This window comes from Sinocyclocheilus grahami, unplaced genomic scaffold (assembly GCF_001515645.1).
Source record: "Sinocyclocheilus grahami isolate Dianchi unplaced genomic scaffold, SAMN03320097.WGS_v1.1 scaffold251.1, whole genome shotgun sequence".
Taxonomy (NCBI): domain Eukaryota; kingdom Metazoa; phylum Chordata; class Actinopteri; order Cypriniformes; family Cyprinidae; genus Sinocyclocheilus; species Sinocyclocheilus grahami.
In genome coordinates this window covers 704,787-717,448 of record NW_015505430.1, presented here as the reverse complement: position 1 = coordinate 717,448, position 12,662 = coordinate 704,787, and the positions used below count along the sequence as shown (strand labels likewise).

Genomic DNA, 12,662 nt, shown 5'->3' with positions numbered 1-12,662 from the left:
ACTTCTAAAAAAAACAATGATATTTATGAATATAATATTTAAAGATACGCTTTGTGTTGAAAAATAAATGTAAAACATTTTTGTGTACACTCCCATATATTTGTGACGTAAGGACAAAGTTGTATTACTTTTTACTTGATGCTTATTCTACATGACATTTTAGACTCAATACATTTATTTATTGTTTCTTGAGAATGGTATAAAAGCTGAGGGTTTGGTTTAGAGGTAGTGGATAGGGAATCAGAAATATCATTAGCTCAGCATAAAAACAGTACAAGTCTATAGAAATTCCACACTATGATGGAAAAACAAACCTGTGTGTGAATTTTATCAGAAGTGGTTGCAGTGCACTCACACACCTCCTTGGAGTCTATGGTGCTCATCTGATTAAAGATTACCTCAAGTACAGGAGAGAGGTAATTAAGCATTACAGGAGGAAGTCTATGAAATTCCTCATCTCCCCCATACTCTCACTTAGCAGATCCAGCCCCCATTTGTAATTTGAATGCCCTCAGCAATGCATAATAATTTTCTGCTCTGGTGATTTTGGTTTCACTGTGAACTGCCCTGTTTTCTTTTCTTGGCATAACTATTGTCTTCTCAAAGCACAATAGTTTTACACCTTCAATCCTCAAACAAAAGGAATGGTAATGTTTTTTGGTTCTGTTCTGTTCAGTTGTTTTATCAGCTTAACCAGATCAGGCTAAACTAAACCCTGTCATCTTGTAGGCAGTGGCAGAGTCGATATGTCTTATTTTCAGTACAGAAATGCCAGTTGCCTGTGCGCAGTAGCTGGTATTAGTGTAGAATGGAAACCATGAAAAAGAAAACTGAGGGGGAACGAAGGAGAACTGAACACAAACTATCCTGCTGTGTTCTGAATGAATCTGTGAGAGCTGGTTGAACAACTGTGTCAGTGGAGTGTGAGATATTTTTTATCTTTATTTATAATGTATTTTTTAAACCTATGACACTACAACGTCTCCACATCTGCTGCTCTCGATCTTGGGATTTTGTAGGGCAAAGGATTGATTATTAGATCCAAGATCAGCAAGACACAGTCAGTCTGGGCGTATTGGTCTATTTTCAGTTTGTTTTACTGTAAAATACCAAAATTGTTGCCAATGTTTATTGGGACCATGTTTGTCTGCATTCCAGCACTGGATTGCCATTAAAAAACAAACCTGTTTGACACTTGTAAATTTTTTCTTTGTTGTACTTATACATCTGTGTGAATTCAAATGAACATCCAGAACTGTCATTTCTCCACTTTCCAATATATTGTGGCTAAGCAGGTTTTTTTTTTTTTTTAGCAGGTCTACCTCACAATTGGCCAATCATAGTTTAGAACTGTGGAATGGCATCTTGAGTGGCCAGGCGTGTTTTTTTTTAAGTAGCTACTGATCTTTTGAAATGCAGGGCGGGCACTTTGTTGCATTATATGCATTGGTTTGGATGTTGTTTGGATTTTGAGATGCAGGAGTTGCAAACGAATGCAGATGAACCTGTGTTCTGGGTTAAATGCAAGTTAAGCTCAATTACCTCATCCCCCCCTCCACACACACTAAAATTATATTAACACACATGTGTGACCCTGGACCACAAAACCAGTCATAAGGGTCATTTTTTTTAGAAGCTGAGATTTATACATCATCTGAAAGCTGAATAAATAAGCTTTCCATTGATGTATGGTCTGTTAGGATAGGACAATATTTGGTCGAGATCAGGGCTGGCCTGGGACAAAAAATCGGCCCTTGCATTTTTTGGTCCAGGCGGCCCACCACCACTTCGATATATATATCAAAGTGGTGGTGGGCATATATATTTACTATAGCAGTCAAAAGTTTTTGAACAGTAAGATTTTTTATGTTTTTTAAAGAATTCTCTTCTGCTCACCAAGCCTGCATTTATTTGATCCAAAATACAGCAAAAGCAGTAATATCGTGAAATATTTTTACTATTTAAAATAACTGTTTTCTATTTGAATATATTTTAAAATGTAATTTATTCCTGCGATTTCAAAGCTGAATTTTTGCATCATTACTCCAGTCACACGATCCTTCAGAAATCATTCAAATATTCTGATTTGCTGCTCAAAAAACTTTTATTATTATTATTATTATTATGTTGAAAACAGCTGAGTAGAATGTTTTCAGGTTTCGTTGATGAATATAAAGTTCAGAAGAACAGCATATATCTGAAATAAAAAAAATTTGTAACATTATAAATGTCTTTATCGTCACTTTTGATCAATTTAAAGCATCCTTGCTAAATAAAAGTATTAATTTCTATAATTTCTCCCCCCCCAAAAACGAAAAAAAAAAAATTATACTGACTCCAAGCATTTTAATGGTATATGTATAATGTTACAAAAGCTTTTTATTTCAGATAAATGCTGATCTTTTGATTTTTCTATTGGATCTTTCTTACTGCTCAAAATGTTTTGACTGGTAGTGTATGTAGTGTCTTCTTCTCCTCCTGCCTTGCTCTTTAGCCCGCATCACTCACCGCAGAGCAAGCCTGTTCTTGATAAATCTGCTGTGAAAACGTGGGAAATGCTGACGAGGAAGAAGTTGGGGTGATGCGATCTTTATATCGGCGGAGCAAAATACTTCATCGCTCCGTCTATAGCGCATTGTGATTGGATGTTTTACTCTGTCAATACAGGAGACAAACCAATGGGCCACTGGCTTCTCACTGTCCCTGCGTGATGGTCCTCGGCAAAAAAAAAAAAAAAAAAAAATTCTGTCGGCCCCTTAAGTGCGTCGGCCCACCGGGAAAATGCCTGGTATGTCCGATTACCAATCTAGCCCTGGTCGAGATACAATTATTTGAAAATCTGAAATCTGAGGGAGCAAAAAATTCAAATATTGAGAAAATCACCTTTAAAGTTGTCCAAATGAAGGTCTTAGCAATGCATATTACTAGTCAAAAAATGAAGTTTTGATATATTTATGGTAGGAAATTGACAAAATATCTTCACAGAAAACATGAACTTTATTTAATATCCTAATGATTTTTGGCATTTAAGAAAAATCTATTATTTTGACCCATGCAATGTATTTTTGACTATTGCTACAAATATACTCATGCTACTTATGACTGGTTTTGTGGTCCAGGGTCATGTATTGTTCTGTTCCTGTTTTTGAAACAGCGGGTATTTTAAGTTTTATTTTTTTTTAAGATTTATTTTTGGTATTGACTGGAAGGAAAGTGGTAAAGAGAGAGGGGGGTGGGATCAGGAAAGGTCTGCGATCCGGGACTCAAACTCGGGACGCCCAAAGCACAATGGCCCTATGTCGGCACGCTACCCGCGAGGCTATTGCCACTGACTGTGGGTATTTTAATGTTTACACATTGGCCTCATTCACTTCCATTGTAAGCCAGATTTGTATTTTAAAGAAAAGGTGGGACAAGTGGAAATTAATTGTTGTGGTAATCAGCATCATGCCACAAATGCTGTGGATTGAGCTTAACTAGTACCGAACCCTGAATACCAGAACAATGTACACTTCATAATGACTGGAGTGCTGCATCTTTAGCCAGCTGAGAGCACTGATTGGTTGGGCCTGTTAACTGATATATCTGAGATCTTAGCACACACTGGGATAAAGCCCAAACCCCCGGTGTTCTGGATGATGAAGGGCTTTTCAATCTTCTCATCGAATCTCTAGCCAACCCTGTCGAATACTCGAGAAAGAGAAAGAGGGGTCTTGAAACATGTGGCATCATGCCATCATTAGCCGTGGATGAAGCTGTTCGGTGAGAGTAATACTGTTTAAATGAAATTATAAGTGATCAGAGAAATGACCTCAGGGACTGAAGGCTCTCATGGCTTCCATCAGCTCTGTCTGAACCCTCCAACTGTACTGTACAAACACAAGCGAGGAGCCTTAAAAAAAATAATTATTCATACAAAGTCTTAAATATTCACAAATGCAGATACTTGAAAACGGTCATCTGCCTTTGCGCTTGTTATGTTAATTAGCTCAGGATTACAATGGCCATCATTTTATCGCCCATGAAAACGAATGTGACATACTGTATGCTTTTTTTTCTTTGCTGAAAGCTTAATTTCAAGTCTACATTTAACACAAGCCCAGTCAGAAACGGTTCAGTTTCACTGGAAGGAAAAAAAAAATCTTTAAGAGGAAGAAAATTTATTCAAGAAATGAAATGTAGTGGATTTGAATGGAGATGTTCTGCGAGGGCACCGTAAAGGATTAGCCCTATTCTTCTCAGAAGGTCGCTGACAGCTATTGCGCAAAAGTACTTGGTTATTTTCTATTACAGCTTGGACCGAGAAAAAATTCAATCGTCGTCGAGGTCTCCCAGTGCGAAAAGAAAGTCTGTGTGGCACTGCTGAATAGGGCTCTCACTCTCTCCATCTTCCCTCAGGCAGTCTATCTCTTTAGTTCTCCTGTTAGCTTCCTCTGCAGTTCTCCCTCGTGTCTGCTTGTTTTATCCAACACTAATGCCAGATGCCATGTCATAGTCTGTATTATTATCCCAAGGCCTGTACGAGCCTTCAATATGATTCCTATAAGGCCCTGCATGTGCCTCTGGGGCTGTTGCTCGATTCCTCCATCTACTATTTACTTGATTAAATGGGATTTTTCTTTATCAACTCTAATCAATCTTGGTGAGTAGACGACGAGAGAATGAAAGAAACGCCGACAGAGAGAGAAAAAGAGGAATCGAGAGCGAGGGCAGGAGGGAGCGTAGCCTTTGCATTCCCCAATCTGATTTGATGGGATTTACTTGTGACTATCAATGTTTACTCATCTGTTGTACTCTGAGCTATAACTCAAACAACAGGACACATATACAAAGAGAGAGAGCGAGAGAGAGGGTGCAAAGGGTGTGAACATAAATTCCACTGAATGAAACTTGTTAACATGCCCTCACTTCAAAATCACACTCATTCGCTTTGACAGTTTATGTGGCAAACCATTCAACTGACATCTGTCGCTGCCCAATGGGAATCAGACTGATGAATGATATGTGAGTATGTGCAACCTAACAACTAAAACACTGGTCCCCTTGCTTTCTCACAAAAATCATTGTGGTGATTGGGTAGGTTGCACCAGCCTATTTAAATGGCCTAAATGGACAGTTCACCAAATTTCCTTTCCTTTTCTTCCCTAAACCACACCATGCTGGTTTTGTCTGGCCAGAGGAGAACTGGCCCCCCGACTGAGCCTGGTTTCTCCCAAGGTTTCTTTTCTCCATTTCTATCACTGACGGAGTTTTGGTTCCTTGCCACTGTCGCCTTTGGCTTGCTTAGTTGGGGACACTTAATTTCTGGCAATATTGTGGACTTGATTGCACAGACACTATTGGAAGTGAGCTGAACTGGATGATGACATCACTGAATCTTCAATGAACTGACGTTAACTGAAAAATGTACTGTTTGTTATTGTCCTCTTGCTTTATTGACAAACTATTTTCCTGTTTGAAACTGTAAAGCTACTTTGACACAATCTGTATTGTATAAAGCGCTATATAAATAAAGGTGACTTGACTTGACTTTTATTTTTTGTTTATTGTTTTTTAAACTGCATATTCAACTGGGTCCAAAACATGAACATTTTTCGAAATATCTTCTTTTTTTTCCCACAGAAGAACAGGTCTTTTTGGGGGTGAACGCTCCCTTTAAATTGGGACGTAAGGATTTGTCACTATTTCTGTTTCATCGCAACAAAAACTGAAAATTCTATCATCATTTGTACTGTTTCTGTGGAGACAGTACAAAAAATAGATTTTTTGAGAAATGTCTCTGTTTTTTGTCTATACAGTGGAACTAAAAACTGTTCCGTTTCCATCAATTTTTAAAGTATCTTCTATTCCACAAAAGAAAGTAAGTCAAACAGGTTTGAAATAACATGACACCTTCATATTGTTGCAAATCCACATGACTTTCTTTTTTAATTATGACAGTATTTCCATTTTTGGGTACTATACCTTTAAGTGAATACTTGTCTGCACTTAAGAAGACTTGTCTGTCCATAAAGTAATATTATACTGCATAATATGACATTAATGTTTGTCAATAAACCATCTTAAAATTTGTATTCAGAATTGTGAAAAACTTTTCATTTGAGTTAATTTGGTTATGGTTGATGTTTCAAAATACTTTTGCCACAACTGTAACTGTAAACCGTAATAAATTAAATTTATTTTAAAATAAGGTACATAATCATAAACTAATTTGTACACAAATGTTTAAATGAATACTGGCAAACAGTATTTAAATTGGCAAGTAAATATGTATATGTGTATATATATATATACTATATATATATATATATATATATATATATATATATATACACAGTATATATGTATGTGGTTCTATAATTATTTAGACCATATAGGGTTAGGTTGCAACTAATTTTACTGTTCAAAATATTCTGTAGTGTATTAAGTTGTAACCTAGTGCTGTACTCATTTATCCTTTAACTCAACACTGGCCTCTGTTCCAATAAGGGCCTAATAATAAAAACTAATAAGTATGAAATGGATCTGAATGAACTTGCATTGTATTACACTGAGGCATTGAAGGACTAAGTGTTTTGACTGTTATATCCGATACATACACCTGCATGGACAGGAGATGAGGAAATGTATCAGTAGTTTATGCTTTAAAACACAGGTTCCCAACCCTTTTCCTGGAGGGCCCCCAACAGTACTCAATTTGGATGTCTCCCAAATCAAACACACCTGATTAAACTCGTCAGCTCATTAGTAGAGTACTCCATGACTTTAAATGGGAATGCTAGATGAGGGAGACATCCAAAATGTGTAGCGTTTTGGGGTGGGGGCCTGCAGGAACAGGGTTGGAAACGACTGCGCTTTAATGGCTGAATGGTATTTCATCAATAGCGCTGTGTGACGCTGGGATACAGTAAGATACAGTACAGTAAAAAACAAAAACTGACCATTTATCATCTGAGCTCACTAAATGAAACGCACAGTGTCAGTATTAATTACGGGCCACTGAGTTATTGGTTTATTAATCGATTGACTAGTCACCACATCTACAGGACCACCCAGCAGAATAAACACTTAAACATAAAAAATAATTTATTACGCGCATTTATTAAAAAAAAAAGAAATAAAATAAAAGCACTTAAAGTGAATAATTATAAGCATCTATTAATACGTTGATGCTCCATTGATAGCGTACTGCAGCTCAAGCTACTCTCTCCATCCACCGATCGTTATCCCGGCATAAGCAAGGCTAACTCACTCTCCAGAACACGCGCGCGCACGCACACGGTCGGTGCGCATTTCCCCCCCATCTTTGCTGTATGGATACACGCGTGTCTAGAGCCACGGACGGACAGCGTGACGGACGCACACCTCTCCGTTTTGCTCGGAGAAGCAGAAGTGACGGTACGGCACCATTGATTCGCAATACGGGATGAAGGGAGGGGGAGAGAGACGCAGAAGGGGGCTGTGGGGGGGGCATGCAACAGAGGACTGAGTGGCTCTAGTAAATATTTATATTGCATGATGATATGCGCGAGCAAAAGGAGGAGGGGGGGTGGCTGAGAGAGAGGAGAGGAGGAGACCTCGAGCCACCCAGTTATTAATATTATTCCACACCGCTAAGTTTAGCATTCAACACGTGTCGCTAGTGATGGAGAGAGTCCGGCGCGCGCGCGCGAGAGAGAGAGAGAGAGAGAGAGAGAGGGAGGTTGACGGTTGACGGTTGCTAGGTGACGAGGCGCATATACTGAATTTTAACACAAGAGCAGAGGAAGAGAGAGAGAGGAAGGAGCGGGAGATCGGTGGAGAGAGAGAGCTCGCGAAAATTGAATACATGTAGGATATATATTTCTAGGTGTATTTTCCCCGGAGAAGCCGCAAAAAGGATACATCGAGGGGAATAATGTGAAGAGAATGGAGGGCCAAAAGGAGAGAGGGGGGGCAGGCGCGTGAAAAACACAGTAAGTAACAGTTTAATGAATACTGCTGTGTTTCTGCACGGGCTTGACTGCGTGGAGCGAGGAGACATGGCACTGACAGTGCACTGCCGGCTCCGGGTGAGGGGACTTTGATGCGCTATATGTGGGAAAAGATGGATGGCACGCGATAGAGAGATGAATACGGCCGGCGCGCGCGGGGGTTTGACCCTTCTGTCATTGCTGCACGCGCGCACATATGCCAGTGCTTATAAAGCCACTTGTTCCTCAGTGAAACGACACATACTTAGACTTTTCTTGCACTCTCACTGCACAGGTACGCGCAGCGGTTACAGCAACACGCGAAGACGCACGCGCCTGGAAACGGCACTGAGACGCGCAGTCTGCGGGCACAATTAGTGATTTTCATAAAAACAACAACTGTGAAGCGACTGAATATTGAAACACGTTTAAAATGCTGCTTCGGTGCGGCTAATGATCGCGTCGCTGTGCTGTGCTGCGCTGTCAGGCTGCTCGTCAGTTGTGTATGGAAACTGCGGATTTATCCATTTTCCTGAGCACAGTTATCAGTGTCTCGTAGTGTATGTGTGTTTGATACTCTTGTTGTTTCAGTGCCATGCGAGCTGATTCAAATAGCATAGCGTGTTCATTTTCGAGTAGGCCTATTTATTTGTATTTTTTTTATATTTATAAACATTTAAATGAGACGAAGGAGACTTGAAATATCTCGATACACCAATTGCTGTCATTTCTCCAAGTCTGGCCATTTGCTTTTTAATAGTTGGGTAAAAAATCAGTGAGATTTATGAGCAGCGCTCATTATGTTAATTTCATATGAGCCCGTCATGGGCCCACAGTTTTCCTCCTGCGATATGAATCAAACCGTTGGCGTTTAGATGAAGTAAAATCATTTATGTGGGGCTTCTGTTTCATATTCCGTAATAAGTTTTACTCCCTCTTTGTGCCGAACTTATTAAAGCTGTTATGATGGAGCCTGGAGTCCTGCAGAGGGAATGTGAAGTCTTAATGTCCACCAAGACAGGCCTTAGATCAGTGCTGGCATACATCATACATTTTAGTTCATTTATATGTGTTAGTGCACTAACGGCATGTTGTGACCTTTCATAAGATTTGCTGTCTTGAGACAATTTTCAGATCTTGTGAGATATATACACATCCGGTCCTGCAGGTAAAAAGAGAGCGGTGTGAAAACATAATGACCTCCAAAAAAAGCACATTTATTGAACAAGGCATGTTGTGGATACTGGGCACACAAATCACCAAGGATTGCACACACACACACACACACACACACACACACAATGCAGTACTGTAATGCGCACAGTAATGTTAACGTGTCAATATAGCTTCACTCCAGCAGTTGGTCTTACAGCTGCTTTCCAGGGTTTACTGTAGAGGGAGGGAGAGTGCACTTATAAAGAAGGAAGGAGAGTGAAAGAGTAACCAGAATGAAAGCAGGTGAAAAACTATAATGCACTGAAGAGGAGGATGTAGCAGAGGGGTGGATACAGATGAAGCTGGATGGGGAGGAGAAGACCCCGACATAGAAGTGCAGTGAAGGATGGTGAAAAGAGAAATACAGTGCAAACAGAACGAGGGAGCAAGAGGAGGAAATGAAGGAGAGGAAGAAAGCGAAAAAAGAGGAATTAAATATCTGAGACTGAACATGGTTGGAGGGCTCAGACAGAGAGATGAGAGCAGCTTGAATCAACGTTTGCATTACTCTTTTCCTCTTTCTCTTTTTCCTCTTTGTGCATTGATTCTTTATCTTCTCCTTTACCTTTGCTCTCTTTCCTTTCTATCGTTCCCTCCCTTGGGCTTTCAGACTCTAGAGTATTGCTGCTTTTTTAACATCTCTTTTTTGCTGAATCCCTCTCTTCAGCATTTCTGTATCAGTCTCTTCATCTGATTACTTCCCTCTCTCTTATTTTTTTTATTCTCATAGCTGTGTTGATGAGTCCAGCGTGCCCAAAACTGCATCCAACTCCCCTCTCAGTATCCCCCATTCACTTAAATGTGACTAATTAAGGTAAAGCTCGTTAACACAGAACATCAATTAGTCTTTAACGAGATCATAGGCTGGTGTTTGAAAGAGATTACATTGCTCCTTTCTCCCTTGGGTCCCCAGCGGTTAGACTGGCTCACTATTGATAAAGGCCACGCTAATTTACATTAGACCTCAGACACAGTTTGGGTGCTTGGGTGCCTACTTTACAGATCATTCACACAGGACGCGTTTTTGTGTTTATGAACAGGACACTGAGCAGTAGAATTAAAACAAAAAACAATGTCTGGAGAAAACAGTTATTTTAAATAGTAAAAATATTTCAAAATGTTACTGTTTTTGCTGTATTTTGGATCAAATAAATGCAGGCTTGGTGAGCAGAAGAGAATTCTTTAAAAAACATTACAAATCTTACTGTTCAACAACTGTTTACTGGTATGTTAGCCTATAGTTTGAAGTAAAAATATTAATATTAATAAGGAGAGTCTGAGATTTATTTGCCAGTGATTTCACATTTCTTGTTTGTATGAAGGCTAAATACCAATAAAAGGTGAACATTTATTTATTTGCGCCATTTTTTTCCTAAAATATTATAAAGTTTTATAGGAGTAGGTTTCATAGAGTTAGCAAATCAATTTTTCATAAGTTTGTAGGTACAGACATCTGTTGTGGCCGTTTTTATGAGGCTTTTTTAATAGTGTTCATATCGATATCGGAATTATATCGTATTGACAGAAATTAAGAAATATATAATACCCTAGGTACTGTACTATAATATACACATAAAGAATATCAGCCGATATATCGATATCAGACTTTTTTACTCCCTAATATCGGTATTGCCGATATTAGTTTCTAGAACAGTGTTTCTTGCATGTGATGCAGCAAAATACGAGAAACGTGAGTGCAATGGTCACATGCATCCATCTAGTGCATGTTTACATAGAAAAACAATGAACAAGCAGCTCAGTAGTATGCAAAAAACATGTTTTGTGTGAACATCACCTTATTGTTATACAGCTGAGGTCGATTGGTAGTAAAGGAGCAATGGAAAGAGGAGGAGGGGAATAAAAGGAAGAGAGTGTTTCTATGATCCATTGTGGCAATGAATAAGTTCTAAAAACAGAAATGTTAGTGTTTTTTTAACAAGAAGCCAGAAATATTATCATATATTAAGAGAAAACATTAACACAGAAAGTGTAGCAGTCACTGGCATCCTGTTCTAATCAGCCATGAGTTTCCACAGGAAGCCGAGTCCTCCTTTTCAGTCATCTCCACGGTTACCGTAACCACGGATATTTTAGTCTAATTACAACTGCGGTCCTGTACAGTTACCATGGACATCCCTGCAAGACTTCCCTCGCTTCCATACACAATTCACCTGACAGCTTAACGTGAGCTTGCTGACACTCTGCAGGCTCGCAACGACTCTGATTCATTCGTTTCCGATATCCAATCAAAGACAAGTCCATAAAACGCTATTGACAGATGTAAACTAACAATGGCTGAAGATCAAGCCAGTGAGGCCATGTTTTCCATTGGGGAGGTCTCTAGTGATAAGACAGGTTCTGTGATGCTGTTTCTGTGAAGTGGAGAGGTGCAGAGATGTGTACAGCAACTGTTGGATGAAACAAGATGAGGGGGGCAGTGAAATGACTAATGAATAATGATGAATAATGGTAGTCCAGAGTGAGGAGACATTTTGGGCTGTATGTACAGTATTCAAGGTGCTGATTGATCATACTGACAGACTTCTGTCCAGTATGGTAATAGACAAAAAAGGAGAAAAATAAAGAGGGCATCCTTTTACCCCGAAACAGGTCTAGCATAGATATAGCTGTATTATTTTTGTTTAGATCAAAGCAAGAACAGAAATTATTCTTTGATAACTTTTAGTTTCACAGATGTTTTTGATATGCAGTACATACTAGTTTCTCAATATTCCTAATAGAGTGTACAGACCACTTTTTCACCAAAAGTATTTTTCCCTTAGGGATTTTTAAAAGTCTTCCTTAAAGAGTGATAAGCCATGAACCAAACCGGCCAGGTGATTCACAGCATTACAAACTTTAATTTGAAGCAAAAAAAAAAGTATTTGAAAATTGGACAAAAAGACAAAGGTACAATTCTGTAGTGAATGAATATGTAGCATTGTGACAATCTAATTTTAAGACGAATTTTAAAAAATTTAAAGATGTTGATTAAATATTTGGAAAAAATATATTTGGTTTATTGCAAAAATAAGCTTATGGAAATATTTAAGTTTGAGAGCGTAGGGAGACTGACTTTGTTATATCATTCACAGTTGACAGGCTCTAAAGTGGTCTTGTAGCACGGTGTTCTTGTCATGATTCTCTGATTGGTGGAGATGTGAATCAAGAGTAATGTAGTGTTTCACCAGGAATTCCACGATTATTTAAAATATATGTTGAAATAATATGCACTGACTGCTTCAACAAAAGCATATACCATGGATTAACAACCTCATAGCTCACAGTAGGTCTGTCTTTAAAAGTCTGGTGGTGTATGATCCTCAGTCGTTTAGTGTGTGATGGTCAGTTTTTTCCTCTGTGACTATAACAAAGTCGGTAAATGTATGATTCCCAGTTCTTTTAAAATCTGTTCTGATTTTAAAAGTCATTTAGTGTACTCCAGCCTTTATGGATAAAATTGAATGGGATTTTTGCACTCTGTTCTAAGTGTCT

The 12,662-nt window shown here is 38.8% G+C and overlaps 1 protein-coding gene across 1 annotated transcript in view; it reads left to right on the top strand.

Annotated features, from left to right (window-relative positions):
• Positions 1-7,737: 7,737 nt before the first annotated feature.
• The window catches only part of LOC107598406 (glutamate receptor ionotropic, NMDA 2D-like), a 76,379-nt gene continuing 71,454 nt past the window's right edge, over positions 7,738-12,662 (top strand). Inside the window, exon 1 of the mRNA XM_016289728.1 lies at positions 7,738-7,955. The gene's annotated coding sequence lies outside the window, so the exon portion shown is untranslated. The remainder of the gene's footprint in view (positions 7,956-12,662) is intronic.